The 15928-nt window shown below is 38.6% G+C and overlaps 1 protein-coding gene and 1 long non-coding RNA gene across 8 annotated transcripts in view; one reads left to right on the top strand and one right to left on the bottom strand.

Moving 5' to 3' along the window:
• LOC123616017 (uncharacterized) overlaps positions 1-10696 on the top strand; it is a 29836-nt gene extending 19140 nt beyond the window's left edge. Inside the window, exon 3 of the long non-coding RNA XR_006723881.2 lies at positions 10033-10696. This is a non-coding gene — a long non-coding RNA (uncharacterized LOC123616017). The remainder of the gene's footprint in view (positions 1-10032) is intronic.
• The window catches only part of MECOM (MDS1 and EVI1 complex locus), a 528132-nt gene that overhangs the window by 81384 nt on the left and 430820 nt on the right, over positions 1-15928 (bottom strand). The gene's annotated exons all lie outside the window — the stretch shown is intronic.

Genomic DNA, 15928 nt, shown 5'->3' with positions numbered 1-15928 from the left:
TCCTATCGCAAGCTATCAGACCTTCTAGCCTTTTCTAAGGGCCATTGCAAAGTGATAAGGATGGGCATAGAGTGGAGGAAGATAGCATGAATCCAGTATATGACATATCTCCCACGTGGTAGGAGAAAGGATGCTGTGGTGTTTATTACCTATTGTGAAGTTCTAAATAATAAACAACTCCTAATATGTAGCTGATTAAGAGTCATTTAATGGTAACAGTGGTCTATGATTGCTTTTAACTATGGTTAATCTGTAACACACCAACCTCTACTCCCCAAAAAAGTTAACTTGTTCTTGGATAATTGAAAGTTTACTTTATACACATGTGATCTATACATCTATGAGTAAATATGCAACCCTATGTAGGAAAATTGATTCTGTAAATATCACATACACACACACACGCACACCCCATAGCTTCAAAATTGTTTTAATAAAACATACCAGAATGCACACATTTAAATGGCTTTTGAGTACTTGTCTTTCCAGGTTCCGCACTTCGATCAACAGTGTTATTATCCACCCAGCTACTGACTCTGATCCTCTTAAGATAATATATTTTAAAAATATTCTCCATGAAATGAAATAGGTGAAATAAATGAAATAAATAAAATCATTGAGAAATGAAAGAGAATAGCAGCTCCTCATGGGAGAACACTGGTAAGGAAAAAAGATACTTTAAAACACTTGCACTCCGATTGTTAAATAATTTGATCACCTTCAGAGGAATTTTTAAAATCAGTTTTAGACGTTTCATAATGAGTTTTTGTTGAAAATGCCTTAAATTCCAGAGCTAATGCTGGTCATTTCTCATCTTACAGTACTATCCGTTTTTTTCTTTCATGCTGCTTCAAATTAAGCTACTTTGGTCTTTATAAAATTATGGTATTGTTTTATTTTGGTTGGCCTGAGAGATATTAGGTTAGAGAATTGTAGCTGTGAAATTGGTAAACGTTGCCAGTTTCTAGATGAAAATCCCACTAGGTCAGATGTGTTAACATCAGTTGCTTGTAATTGGTTATGGGCAAACCAAAACGGTTCTAAATTCATTTCCTATATTGACTTAAAGAGTCTATGCTAACCCTACATCTAATCTTTTTTTTCTTTTTTCTTTTTTCCGTATCAAAACTGTCCTGGAGACCTCATTAGTCCACTTTGTTAGATTCCTGGTACTTGAACCTTATAGTCAGGCTGTGCTAAAGATAACAAACTAGTACATTGGTTTTCATTGAGGAGGCTCTTCTAACTAAAACCAGACAATTGGCAAGTCATATAGAAGGTCTGGAATACCAGGAAAAAATTCAAATTTCCATACAAAGAGTTAACTTCTTTAACACATATAAAAATCCAGAGGATATAGTAAAAGCATAATATATATGATTTAGAATAGCTGACAGATAACATACAACCACTTTAAATTTAGACATATTATTAATAGAAAAATTCTATGTGGGAAAGAACAAAGGAAAATAAGCTTGCTCAGATTTTGGTTTCTGCACTTTCCAAAGTTATAGGTAATATTTCCCCTTTATCTAGCACAAGTTCACTCCATAAGCATAGACTAAATTAAATTTAACAATGTGCTTTAGCTGAGAAAAGAGCTATCGAAGAGAATTTGTTTTCTGTTTTATTATTTAATGGAGGGAAAATTACACATGATCTTTAGCAGAAATATAATACTTACTACCTTGTCCTGGGTCACAGGTGAAATATTGCCTTCATTCAGACATTAAGTAGAAGAAAGGCTTGAAATTATGATAAGAAAACCAATGTCTGGAGTTATCAACAAGTTAAATTAATCTCACTAATTTGGGCTGAAATAATCAATGTTACCAAGATGATTTACCAATAGAAATGATGGTAATTATACTTCCAAGTGCGTTCTGCTATGTCCTTTGCAAACATTCCAGAACCCAAGTGGCATACTTTCTCTCACGTTACTAAATGTTTGCTCTGACCTCAGAGTGTTAATACAAATAAAAATACTGACATTTTTCACACTTATTCAATACCCACTGAAAAGAAACTTGAAGTATCACTCAAACCTCAGTACATCTTGTACTTTAAAAAAAAAACAAAAACAAAAAGAAACCTTCAAAATAGGCTTCCAAACTGTAAAATAATATATCCCAGATAGTGAGAGCAAGAAGTAGCCTTTAGTTTCCCCGAACTATTCCAACTTCCTGCTTAGCCATCTTATCAGAAGTTTATCTTAATAAACAGAGAGGGGCAGCGCGATACTCTGTTCTGTTCAATTCTCGGTGAGGGCAGTTCTACTTTTTTTTTTTTTTCATGGGAAAGAAGAAAATGTCAGCCAGCCAAAATACAAAGGCCAAGATTATATCTTACTACTGGCCCAATGAAGTAATATTTTAGGAAAATTATATTTAGCCATTTATGTAGCTCATACTGGAAATCAAATCCCCAGACTGTCACAAAAGCTATTTCATATACATGCTTAATGCTGCAAACCCTCTTCTGATCGAATCATTCTATTTTTACCTCTGTTGATTTAGCGATATCATTAAAATTAATCATTAAAATTGTCTGTTCCAACTCAGACCTTAAAAGTCAACACCAAGCCTCCCAGTTTTCTCAGAAGTAACCCTCAAATTGTATTGTTTCCCATGGTACTTAATTATAACAAATCAAATGAAGGCACAATTCAAAGGTGTACACACTTTTCTGAGTGCCAAAAATGTGAACTTGGCCAGTTTTTTTTTCACATTCTACACACAGCGGCTAATGCTCTGATGATTTCTTTACTCTGCATTCTAAGCCCGCTTTTCTAATTCTGGAAATAGTGCACAAAGCTCCAAAGGTAATTCCCCCAGTAATTTACCTACAATTGGGAGAACTCAGTGTCCCCTCAAATAAAAGTAGCAGCTGGGGGATCTTTTCCCCTTCATATTATTGAAGAAGGGTGTACACTGTTGAACTCAGCAGCTGAATAGGAAAATCAAATTAAATGTATTAACCCATTTTAAATACACTTACTGGTGCTTTTGAGATTCTACCCATAATGTCCTTTTCCACCAAGGACTGACCAACACGGTAGACGTTTTATTCTCCATTCTGAGACTACAAATTCTAAATCCAGTGGGCAACGGTTTTCATTTGTAAATTACAGAACAGTCTTCCATACGCATATAATAAAACTCCAAAATGGATATTCTGCTTTCCATGTTGTTAAATTAATAGAAAAATTTCAAAAATGTGCTCCTAGAATTTCTTTTGATTTTTGCGTCACTGTATGCTTACAAATTCCTTGCATTATTTTAAGAATGTTCTCTTCTCTAAGTTTACACATGCATAATTTAATTTTAAACATGCCAATTTCCTACCAAAAATTATTTATTTATTTATTTATTTATTTATTTATTTAGCAAAGGAGAAGCAATAGTGATGATCTAGAGGAAGAAAATGCTGCAAGTAAAATGCTATTATATTTTTCTACTAGAAAGATTTGCTGAGATTATAAGAATGAATTAAATTACTTTAGTTCTCATGAAGAAACTGATTAATAACCAATAATAATTTGAAGTAGATTGTTAGATTTTCATTCATCCTGAATTCCCAGTTAGACTTTATTCATCTTGGAGACTTGGCCCTTCTGATTTTTTTTAATCTCTTTTAATGCCTGGTTCTGTGGTTTGTAAACAGTAGGTACCTAATGCATGTTTGATGGAATGCAAATTTGAAATATTACATTAGAACACAGTTATTAAGCTCTTTAACATTTAGTGTGGCCATTGTAATCCTTTAAAAAGAGAAGTGTAAAAATAATCTTTAAAATGTATTTATAAATTGATTAAAAACAAAATAAAAATAATTATAAATAAATGATTACTGGGATAAATAATTTGATACTCATTTGTCAAGAACTTACTCCATGTTACTCTGAGGCAGAGGAAGGAAATGATGAAAATGCGTTATAACAGGGATAAGAAGTTATTCCTCAACTGCTGTGAGATGGAAAAGTCCATTAAGAGAAACAGGGAAACATGCCTGGAAGAAGTACTAGAGAAAACCATTAAGATATAGATAAAGGGGTGGGGCAAGGAAGAACTTGGCCTTAGTTTTCTCAAGGGAAGCCAGAGAACTGATTCCAGTGAAATAGAAAGTTCCCAAGAGAAAAAAACATTAATACTAAAGGAACACCAGGTCACTTCAGAATGAGCAATAGGAAATTAAACTGAATTCTGTGGGCTCCATCCAGAGTAGAGTAGAAGACAGGAAACTCATATGAAATCTAACAGGCAACTTTCAAAAGAGTTGAGGAATGAGAAACCAGGGGAACTCTCCTTTTGTACTGGATGTTATAAATTTTTATTAAGAGGAATATATGCAAAAAATGTTCTTTAATGTCTGCCTATGATTTGACCTGACACAGAGATCTGTTCATTTTTAAGAAGTAGTATGTTTAAGAACAGGTTTAAGAACCTCGTATCAGGTAATGTAATCATGCTACCTCCAAAGACACGGATTTAATTCTTTGAGTTGTCTTAGACAGATTACTATCTATTTTATTCAGCATAATGTTACCCAGTATTCTACAAAATCCTGACAAATGCCAATTTCTTTTCTTTCTTTCCATTATATTATGGGTTTTTAGTTTATTGACTTCTGCAGATATCTTTGTAGATATAATTAAAGGCCTAGGAATCCAGACATTATCCCCCAAGTAAACTCAGTCTCAGAAGAAACAGATTGTGACTGCAGTTTTTTTCCTATGGATATGGAAAATGGAACAGAAAAGAGATTATATGATAACTGACATTTTAATGATTGTAATTTTATGAAATTGAAGATTTTGAATGCTCATGACTAGGAGGAAAGTAATAAACCTGAAGAATGGAAGTGAAGATTTTGTGTCCATGGATAAAGGAGTATATACTAACTATTATTTGCCATATTTGGATTCCTATCATGGTATCATGAAGGCCCAGTGGGTCAGGAGGCTAAGGACATAGCACTGTATTGTCCAAGCTCTGTAGCTTACCAGCAGCTGGTTGTGACAAGTCCCTTAGCCTCACAGTGAATCAGCTTCTAGATTGGAAAAAGGGTAGAAATCTAAGTAAGGTCTCAATGCTTCTCTTATTGGATTCATGTGAACATAAAATGATATTGAATATCAGGGCACTGTATAAACTCTTAGCATACAGTTATCAATTAAAGGATTGTGATAATAATTATTTTATTTACAAGAAAATGTTATCTTTCCAGAGCCTACCCTTCAGGAGAGAACATATTTTTTCATTTTGGCCCTACTTGTATCATATTTATTCTCATAATTAGCAAATGCAGTAAAAACAAAAATAGCATAGGAACGAATAAATTACAGGCAAAAATGACAACACCTGACACTGACAGCCACTGCCTCCTTGAGATGGTCTACTTGTTTCACATTCATGACTCACCTTCTCCTCTGGGTTCTTTTTCAGGATCCTCCACTGGGGTCATTTTCAATCTCTCTGCTGAGTAAATGCTGGGTTTCTCCCAGGATTTTGTCTTCAGCCCATTCTCCCTTTAACATGGCCCCAGGTTGTCTTCCAGCCATTCTCAAAGCTTTACTCCTCCCTCCCCTCCTATGCTGGTAACTCCCTAACGATGTCTCTAACCACAAGCTCCCCTCTGAACTCCAGACTGGGGTATCCAGTCATCCTAGAGGCATCTTAAAATCAGGGCGGCCAACTCTGAAAACATTTTGTGTTCACACTCTTTTTCTGGCTTGCACCATCTTAAACTCTATACTTCTCTCACTTCCCAAATCTAGCCAACCCTCGAGCCTCATCAGCTGTATATGCTAAATATTTCTCATATCAGGTGCTTCTCGCTGTTGCTGGTTTTCTCTCTTTTTAAGTATCACACTCAACTCCTTGCATCCAGACTTGCCTTCATTAGACCCATTCTGCCGAATGCAGCTGATGAATTAGCTTGTGTACAAATCAAACCATGTTAATTCACTGCTCAAAATCCTTCAATGACTGTCTATTACTGACAGTCTGAAGTCAAGGAACTTAAGACGACACAACAAACACTCCATGTGGCCCCCACCAATTGTGTCAACGCAGGTCCTCTTGCCCCCTACCTTGTGCTTTGCCGTCCACAAGTACAGACCAGTCTGTAAGTCCTCGCATCCAGGTTCTGAGCCTTTGCTTTGGCAGGTCCTACTTTCTCAGCAACCCTCTCTACCCTCTATTTACCTGGTTAACTCATATTCATCATTTTAAAGATTTAATCTCAGAAATGTGTGGCAAATCCCCAAACTCCCAGTGGTAGGCATTTTGCTATGTTTCCACAGCCTCACAGCCATAAATCTATCTACATTTAAAAAATATCTATTTGTATACATTTATCAGTAAACGCTAAGATTTCCAAGGCAGAAAAAATGTCTTATATCTTCGTCCTTGGCTCATATTAGATGTTCAATTAAAATGGAACTAAATTTTGCACAAATCGGTACTAGCCCTACCAGTAAGCATTTTCTTCCAGCGTGGTCATACATTCCTAGTGTAAGGGACAGGAATGGACGTATGACATTAAAATTATAGAGGTTTCCTTGCTAACCCTCTAGACTGCTACAAAAGATAGGTAGAAAAAATAATAATTGTAAAGAACATAATGTGAAAAAAATCTTCATATAAAGAAAAATCTAGACTCACTAATTTTATACCTAAATGATCAGTCATATCAATAATGTTTTAATTATGGACAATTTTTAAAAGACATTATATCCACATGAGGATAATACAGATACATTTTTTTAAACCATGGCTCCTTGGACCTTGTAAGGAAAGGCAACAGGTCTGAGAGCGTAGAGTGGTGTCCACCTGAAGGTATATTTGGAGAAAGCAATTTATCAGCACAAGACAAGGCCATTCCTTTCTTATCTTCCCTTCTCAACCTGACACATTGTATTTTAAAATTAAACAGAAGAATATGCTGCTTCCCAGGGATTTAAACAACCATCTGGCATATTACTCACATGGCCACTGCTGCCCATTACTTAAGAAATCAAGCACGGCTTTATTCACAGAAACCAGGCATGAAGACAACTTCTTAAAACTCAGGCTTCTAAACACAGACTCTCTTCTGGTAATCATTGAGTGCCTTTTCTGTCACCTTCACTCACTGACTGGGTGGATATTTACCTGCTTTGGTGTAGAGAGTAGAGACTTGAGTCTGAAATTGGACAGATTGTGTCTCAATCCTGCCTCTTTTGTTTTTTATTTCTAGCTTTATGATCTTCAAAAGGTACCCAACCCTTCCAAGCCTTTCTCCTCATCTACAACATGGGAATAACAATAAAAGCCAGCACTTAAAATGGGCCAGGCATATTTTGATGGCTTTGTGAATATGATCTGATATAACTAAAATTCTCCTAACAATCCTGACAAATATCATTATTACAGCTGAGGAGACGGGGGGTCCCAGCGGCAGATTTGAATGGTCTGTCTCTAGAGTTCTGGACTGTAGTTTTATGTTCTCCTCTTTCTCTATACTCATTTCACAATGTTTGCATAAAGATCAAATACAGTTGACCCTTGAACAACATGGGAGGGTTAGGGGGACCCACCCTCTGCATAGTCAAAAACCTGCATATAACTTTACAGTCAGCTCTCCCTACCTGCGGTTCCACATCTGCAGATCAACCATCTGGGGCTCTGGATCATGTAATACCACAGTACATATTTATTGAAAAAAATACACATACAAGTGGACCCACGCAGTCCAAACCCATGTTGTTCGAGGGTCAATTCTATTTTAATAGGAGTAAAATACTCGTGATGGATAGGTAATCAACAAACGATTCCCTCCAGCTTTTCCAGACACTCTTCTCTACCTTGCATGCCAGCCCCTCACCCAAACAGCTAGGCACGGCCTTGCACCGCCAAAGCTAAACACCACCAAGCGAATAAAGATGACCAATGAAGACTCAAGGGGAAGCCACAGAGTCAAGCTGGGCTTCCATAAAGTCTGAAGTCTAATTCCTATTCATTTGATTCTGTTGGATTTCTGCAGCATGTATCAGTAGGCTCTAACCTGGAGGAAGCAACAGGGAAGCCTCTCCAGGAAAGGAGGTTTAATATGAGATGTGAAATATAAGAATGAGAGAGCCATGTGCAAGAGAAACACAGTCTGAGAGGACAGCTTTTGGAGTTATGTGTTCTGTTCCTGGCTTCCTGACTAGTTTATAGACATCAAGAGGGTACAAAACACATCTATTTTATCCTCTGACATAGCCCTTCACAGTCAGCATGGTGCCTGGCAGTCAATGCTCAATAGATATTGAACGGGTGAGTCAATGAACGAATGAACATATATGTACAAAGTGAGTGACAGACTGTGGGCAGTTTAAGGAACTGAGAGAGGACCAGTTTGGCAAAGAATGGAGAGAGGTGGTAGGCAGAGGAGTTTGCAGAAGCCAGATGATGGAGGGCCTCGTAAGTGATGACGTAAGTTTTGAGCTTTCTCATGAATGCAGTGGAGAACCATTGGAGGGTTTTGACAGAGGAGAGCCATAATCAGATTTGGGTTTTTTTTAATACTACTTGTGAAATTGGTAATGTGCCTTAACTCTCAAATAGAGCAGAGTCAAGATACCACCATCAAGAAGGACTTTGGTTCCTCAGAGTCAATCCTACCACATTTCAGTGGGTTCTACAGGCATCAGCTAGAAGTTGGGTGCTCAGGTGGGGAAAGTAGTTTATGGCCAGGACAGCAGCAGAAGATTCTGGCCGTGTATTATTTAGTGGAATCTGGGGGTGTTTGTCGGCTAAGATAAAATTCACTAAATACATACTATCTTTAAAACAGTTGTGTCCACATGCTAGGTCCTCCCGTGTTTAATATTTCAAAATGAATTTTTAAAATATAAATTGTTCAGTTCTTTCTCTCTGCATTAATTTCTAGGTAGTGATAAATCCTACGGTATGTTACACTAGCTATCCAATGCCAAAGTTTTATTGTTTTTCTTATAACTTGTGAGACTATAAAGCTCCCTGGAAACAATCACTAAACTGTCCCTTTTGTGAGGTTGCTAACCTTTAGTAACACTGAACACCTCTTGCTGCACAAAGTTTTCATGGGACATTCAGATTAGGCACTATTAATCACGAAATTACAGAGTGTTAAACATCATGAAAAGTTCAGTTTGGGATACTCTATACCTACATTATTTATTTAGCAAAGTCATAAAACATAAATGTGTTCTAAAAAAATGAACAAAAACAAAAGGGTGATTAAAATCTCTTTGACATGCACTTGAAAGGCAAAATTTTTTTTTCTTATAAGAGGAATGTACTTTTTAAAAAGTATCTAAGCCTATTCACACAGCCTTTCTCTCCACTGTATAGAGCTGTATTGTGTCAGCCATGCCTTTCTTTGCAATTTATGTTTAAACAAATTTTAGACACCACAAACAGACCTTTGCTGTATGAAATAAACCGTGAGATATTAATGCGAAAGCTATTGTGCTGAGAGCTCAGAAACCCTACACTTCCACTCTCAATGTCAGTGTTAAAAGAGATTTTAGTAATGGCAAAGCCAGTCAACAGGGAATAATTAAACTCAAGTTGTCTGAGATTTGCTGTGATGTGTGGAATGATAGTTTCCAACCCAGCTGCTGCAGAATGTTTGCCTAAGAAGCAAGAGTGTGGTTGACCAGGGGCTAAGGTTCAGATGAAATGCAATGAAAAAGCTCATTGACCTCTGAAACAATAGGTGGGACCTACTTGAATAATAAAATCAACACAAAGTCAACAGTTAAATAAGGCTGTACCAACAGGGCCATCTCCGTAGCATGCCACCGAAAGTTTTTCAAAGGAGAGAATTTCTTCGCAGTAAACTGACAAATATCTATGTTGGGCACCTTTTACCAGCTCTTCAAGGTGTAGGCTGGCAACTGTCATCAACAAAACCCTTCAGAAGGGCCTCAGTTCCCCTTTCCTGAAAAAGTTCTTCAAATTCAACTCGTTAAAAGGACATATTATATTTCTCTCAGTCGTGCGGTTGGTCTCTCTTTTTCAGCTGTCGGCTTAGCAGGCAGGAGCACTCACTGACAGCATGGTGTCTCCTGAGTCCCCCCAGCCCCACGCCATCTCTGTCCCAGACCCACAGCAGCCTGAGTCGTTCACTGTGAAACCGAGTCGCTGGGAATGTAGTCAACATCGATCGGCAGGGCAGACGAAGAAGAAAGGCTCTGTGTGAGCCAGCACGTTGTTTTCCTTCAGGAATTCCTTTTTAATTTTACTAGTTTTTCCATTGTCTGGCATTTCTAATATGGTCACAAAATAAAAAGGCAATTATTTACCTCTCTTTCCTATCTACAGCACCCTAAGCCTCCGGTCTAATATGATTTCCATTTAGAAAATATTTATGTAGCCATTTACAAGGCCTTATAAAGCTAAGGCATGCCAAGATAGCTCAGATGTTCAATTTACTGTGGCTAGGCTCAGTTGGCACTAAATCAAAAGGTTTTACTATCTAATTTTAATGTCAATATTCATATTTGTACACATACATGCAATAGACAGGCACACACTGTATGTGGTGCACAAGTGTCTTTAGGTATGTGTGGTTATTTCGATGCACAGGGTACTTACATACCGACTGGCTAGTAAGTCACCGAGATCAACTTGTAATAACCCAGAAGAGAAATGGCCTCCTGCTATTTATCACATGTCCTGTTAAAATGTCCCTTCCCTTGATCATCTCCTCTCACATATCAAATCTGAGAGGAATATTTTTAGATCATAGGTATTTGAGTTGCATGGGACAAAAGATGAAAGAATTTTATTTTTTCTTCATCAGTATTAGAGCCTCCTCACTTCCTTTTCTTCTCATTCGTCTCGACCATCAAACAGACTTGCACATCCTTATTGCATATCTGAAGGAGGGAAGGCATTTCCCAAGACTCTGTATCGAAAGTCCTAAATCCGAGGGATTTCAAACATTTGATTCAGTACATATTTACTAAGCAGCTACCATGGTGTCAGCACTTTTAAGTAGATTTCACATCACAAATAAAAAGGCAGGAAACTTCAAATTCTTTAGGAAGGTGAGCTAATAATAGTAAAATAACAGCTGCTAACATGGATGAGTTCTTACGACGTGCTCGGCACTGTGCTTGTCTTTACCTAAGACTGCTCAGTGTACTCTTCACAACCAACCTGTGAGGCACATAGTGTTATTACTGTCATTTTATAGTCAAAGTAATGAAGAACAGAGATGTCAAGTAACTTGCAAAAAGTCACACAGACTAATGAGCCAGTCTGGCTTCAGGTTTGAATTTTTAGATGCTTGACGTCAGTGCCTTCCTGTAGACATATCTAGGCCTAAGCTGTCCAATATGGTGTCCTCTAGCCACATGAAGCTATTCAAATTTAAACATTCATTAATTAAATTTAAAATTTTAAATTCAGTTCCTCAGTCACACTAGCCATATAGTTCAATAGCCACATGAGGCCAGTGCCAAATGTACTGAACAATGCAGATATAGAACATTTCTTATCTTTGCAGAAAGCCCGATTCATCAGTACTGACAAAAAAATCAGTAATAGTGCCAGGGGAAAAGTTCATCTCTTGACTCCACACACATTAGGTTAATGAAACTGGCAAAAAGAAACATATGAACAAAAATTCTACTAAAAAAAGTCTAGATTTTAATTATGCCTTCAAATTTAAGCAATACCATTTATCTGCTCTTCCTTCCTAGTGTGTTAACTTTGTAAGGTGAGGATCTGAAAAGTACCACAGACGTATGTGCCACAGAAACAGCCTGGGTGACAGTGGTGCCCAGAGGTCCTAGACAGGATGCTTAAACTAAAGCTATATCTGCACCTATCAGGAAAGAAGCCATCTAAGCTGAAACAACCTGGAATACTGGGGAAAAGCTTATGGAGGCACTTGATTATGGGGTCAGGTGTCTGGCATTCAGACTTTCCTCCCCCAACTCTCTGGTTCTGTGACCTTGAGCAAAGTCTCAGCTTTCCCAACTGTGCAATGGGGCTGATAATGTCTCCTTTGTGGGGTCTTACAAGAATTAAGTGAAATCCATGTAGAGTTCCTGCTCAGAGGAGGCTCTTAGAAAATGACTTACATGTATTTGAAGACAAGAAATGCAAATCAAAGCTATACAACAAAATAAAGAGGGGTAGGAAGAGGGATCACTTAGGCAGGTGCTAGAGCTGCTTGAACTGAGTCTAAACATTTACAGAGCTGATATGCTTGTGATTAATTACCACAGAAGGTCACTAGCTGAAAGGCATTTGGCAGGGCGTAATGTAAAATAGAGCTGCCAAGGCTAACAGCTATTATTAAATGTCTGCATACTTTAACGACCATGCTTAGCACTTTTAGTCTCACTTTATTCAAGGGACCATCACCACACTCCTGTTATTTTGTATGACTGTTATTTCATAAAGAGAAGCAGGTTTTGGGGCCTCACCCTGGAAGGTTCTAAATCAGTAGGTCCGAGGTTGAGTCCAGAAATTTGCATTTTAAAACAGTATCCTGATTTTTGATGCATGGGGTCCATGAACCACGCTTTGAAAAAAGTCAACAGATTCAACTTTAAAGCAGGGAAGCAAGTTGTGAGTCTACATCTGCAGTGATGCTGTCTAGCAATGTGAGGCCTGGGAGAACTCACAAGTGCAGGAAAATTGCCTTTAATTTGGGCAGCACAGAGGTTAAGCCCATGTGCCAAAGTTATACACTTTTCTTAAAAGAGAGTCATTTAGTGCCAATTTACTTTGATTTAGGACAAGAATCCAACAAGTTTGGCTATCTGGTTTCCTGGACTAATGATTTTAGAGACGTATTCATCCTTACGGCAACATTATAGAAGCCACAGGGCTCAAAGATGTGCGCTTCAAATATCTGGAGAACTCATTTCTCCGCAACTTTAACTTCCCTAATTTGCATTCACAAAGAAGATATTAACTGAACACTTGTGAATATTCAGATATTTGGTCCAAAACATATTTGGCTAAATGGAGGTTGTTGAGACTGAGCAGTGAATGGAAGAGAGGTCAGCATCAGACTTGTGCTCCTCCCCTGGGTCCACAGCTGCACAGCAAGGAGGCTTTTTTTGAATTAGCATCTCTGAGCCTCACTGTCCTCATCTGTAAAGGGGAGGCAACATAGTACTTACCTCACTATCTTTCATGAGGTCATAGGAGTGAAGTGCATAGCAGTGTCTGCCACACAGTAACAAGAGCACGCTGCTGCTGCCCCTCCAGCGAGACAATGGGGATGGAGAGGGCTGGCAGAGCCAGAAAGATGATCCATGGAGGGAAAACACCATGGGAGGGAATGGACAAAAGTACTTATTGCCATAGTCGGGATCGCCAAAGAAAATGAAGAGACTCTGGGCTTCCACCCTTCTCCCTGAGATCTATTCTCTCATTCCATCAATTCAGCAATGAATCTGCAGTAGGTTTCAATCCAGTTAGATTAATGTTTTATCACAGATTATTATAATTACTATAGATTATAAATTAATCCCTTATTATTCTGAGAATCTCTGTGAGACCCCATTGCCCTGACTCAGACTTCCCCCCTTTTAACCCATTCTTCACTTGACTTTAAGATCAATCATCCTAAACACCTAAAATATCGTTCTTGATATTTCACTCTTTTGCCCCTGAAATCTCCTTTGGCTTGGTCATTGCAACAACAGCAGGAGGAGGAGGAGCAGCCTTATCTCACGTGAACAGAGCAGCACCTCCTGCGTCGCAGATGCTGGGCTACCAGCTGGGGTACAAACATAAGTAAGACTCACTCTGTGCCATGGGGGGTGGGGGTGAGAAGCAATCTGGGGGTGGAGGCAACTGATGTGGTAAGGATTGTAGAAGAGATTCATGAAGAATGTCTCCCTGCAGGTTCCTCTCTCAGAGACAGCTATGAGAGCAAGATTTAAGTTGAATCATCAGGAATTTGCCAGGGAGAGAAAGTGAAGAAAGTGGAGAGCAAACACAGGGGACTTCAAGGGGGGAAATCAGCACACACAAAGACAGGGAGCCATGGAGGAGCACAGTGCTGTCAGGAGGACTCTGAGTGAACGAAGATTAGGGGAGGGCGGCGGGGGGTAGTTTGCAGCTAAATCACTAAGGGTCATGTACATCAGGCTATAGAGTTTGGCTTTCTAATTTTTGAAGTTTTTCAGCCTCAGAATACCTTTCTTCCCCTAAACAAAATCTTAGAGTAGTGCCGTAAGCAAATAAAAGACTAGCTTTGGTTTGATGTTTAGAAAGGTTGTTCTTGAATGGAAGGGAGACCATTAAGAGCATTCTTATACAGTCTTAGCAATAGATGGTGAAGCTCTGAATTAAGGGAAAGGCAGTATGATTTGAGAGGATCAGGCAGAATCAAGAAACATCTCTGGAGTGTAGAGTATAAAATTTGGCAAATCACTGAACGTGGGTGAAGAGAAAATGAAATGCAAGAAGCCAAGGCAGACTTACAAGTGCTGGCTTGAAAAACAAGGTAGATGATGAAAATATTAATGCAATGGGAATAAGGGGAGGGAGGATGGATTTTACTTCATTTGAAGTGGGGCAAGACACTCAGGTAGAGATGTTCAGCAAGAGGTTTGGAACTGTAGGTGTGGAGCCTAAGATAATGTTTTGGGAGTCCTTAATGGATACATCGATGGCATTTTAATCACCTAGGGAAATCAGGAAGGAAGGACATTTGGCTGAAGGAAGGACAGCCAAAGTCTGGAGCCTGGGGACCGTTTGAGCTCTGTGAAGGGGCAGATAAGGAGAACCCTGAAAAGGAGACAGAATTAGAGGGGGACCCAGAAGTAAGCAGTGGTCCAGAAGCCAGAGGAAGAATAGGGTCTAAGAAAGAGAGAACTGTCCTGAGAAAGAACATCACAGTGGACCAAAGACTGACAAACACACTGGATTTGGCTGTTGGGGATCATTACTGCCCTTTTCAAGTATTACAGGCAAAATGGAGGTTGCCATAAGCTGAAGACAGAATGGAAATTGAAGAACTAGAGACAGATGGTATAGACTATTTGTTCATGGAGAAAAGGAAAGCAAGAAGGTAATCTATAAACATGCTACTTATTTTTCAAAAGCTTCCCTGAAGATTTCTTTGCTTCCTGTGGTCCATGATGACCATTTCTCCTCCAAACCCCAAGGGAAGTTCATAATCTGAATTCTTTGCTTTAGGACTTCTCATTCTATAACTCACTATCCTAGATTATTCTATTATAATTAAGTATTATCTTGTAAACGTCATAGCTCCTAATGGAGTTTTACAAGCATCAATTTATCTTTAAAGGGAATTCAAATCAGTCTTTCTTTCACTGCTCTCTGCCTTCCCACACTCAAACTGAACTGCTGTTAGTGCATGGGCTCCATTATGCTTTCTCTTGCCTCTGGGCTAATACCTGAACATTCTTCTCTGCTACTATGTAACTCTCCTTCATTGGAATAAAGTTAATCATCCTTCAAGTGTTGGTTTAGAGATACTCCCTCAAGGAAACCTTCTCTGACTCCCTCTAGATTTTGATGCATGTCCCTCCCAAATGTCACCCATATCCAATAGCCCATACCTTTGCCATGACAGCATGGTACTAGTTCAGTTGGCTGTATTCCTCCTGAGGGACCGGACTCCCTGAGGGCATGGAAGGAATCTGATTTAGTTATGGTTTATCTCCAATACCTAGCTTAGATGAGTAGTAACTGGCCCAGAATATGGACTGAAATATCTGAGGAAGAAGGGAGGAGAGAAGGAAAAGAAGAATGAATAAAGGAAAAAGGAAGGAAGAAAGGAAGAAAGGAAGGAAAGGAGAGAGGGATGGAAGGAAGGAGGGAGGAAGGAATTTAATTTGATTCTAGTCTCAGCACCACCATAAACCAGTGGGTAATCTTGGTCATACATTTTGGTTTGTTAATTTGTAAAGCTATGA

The sequence above is a fragment of the Camelus bactrianus genome, chromosome 1 (genome assembly GCF_048773025.1).
Source record: "Camelus bactrianus isolate YW-2024 breed Bactrian camel chromosome 1, ASM4877302v1, whole genome shotgun sequence".
In the NCBI taxonomy this organism is placed as follows: domain Eukaryota; kingdom Metazoa; phylum Chordata; class Mammalia; order Artiodactyla; family Camelidae; genus Camelus; species Camelus bactrianus.
Note: the sequence above shows the minus strand (reverse complement) of the source record. Positions and strands in the feature narration are given on the sequence as shown.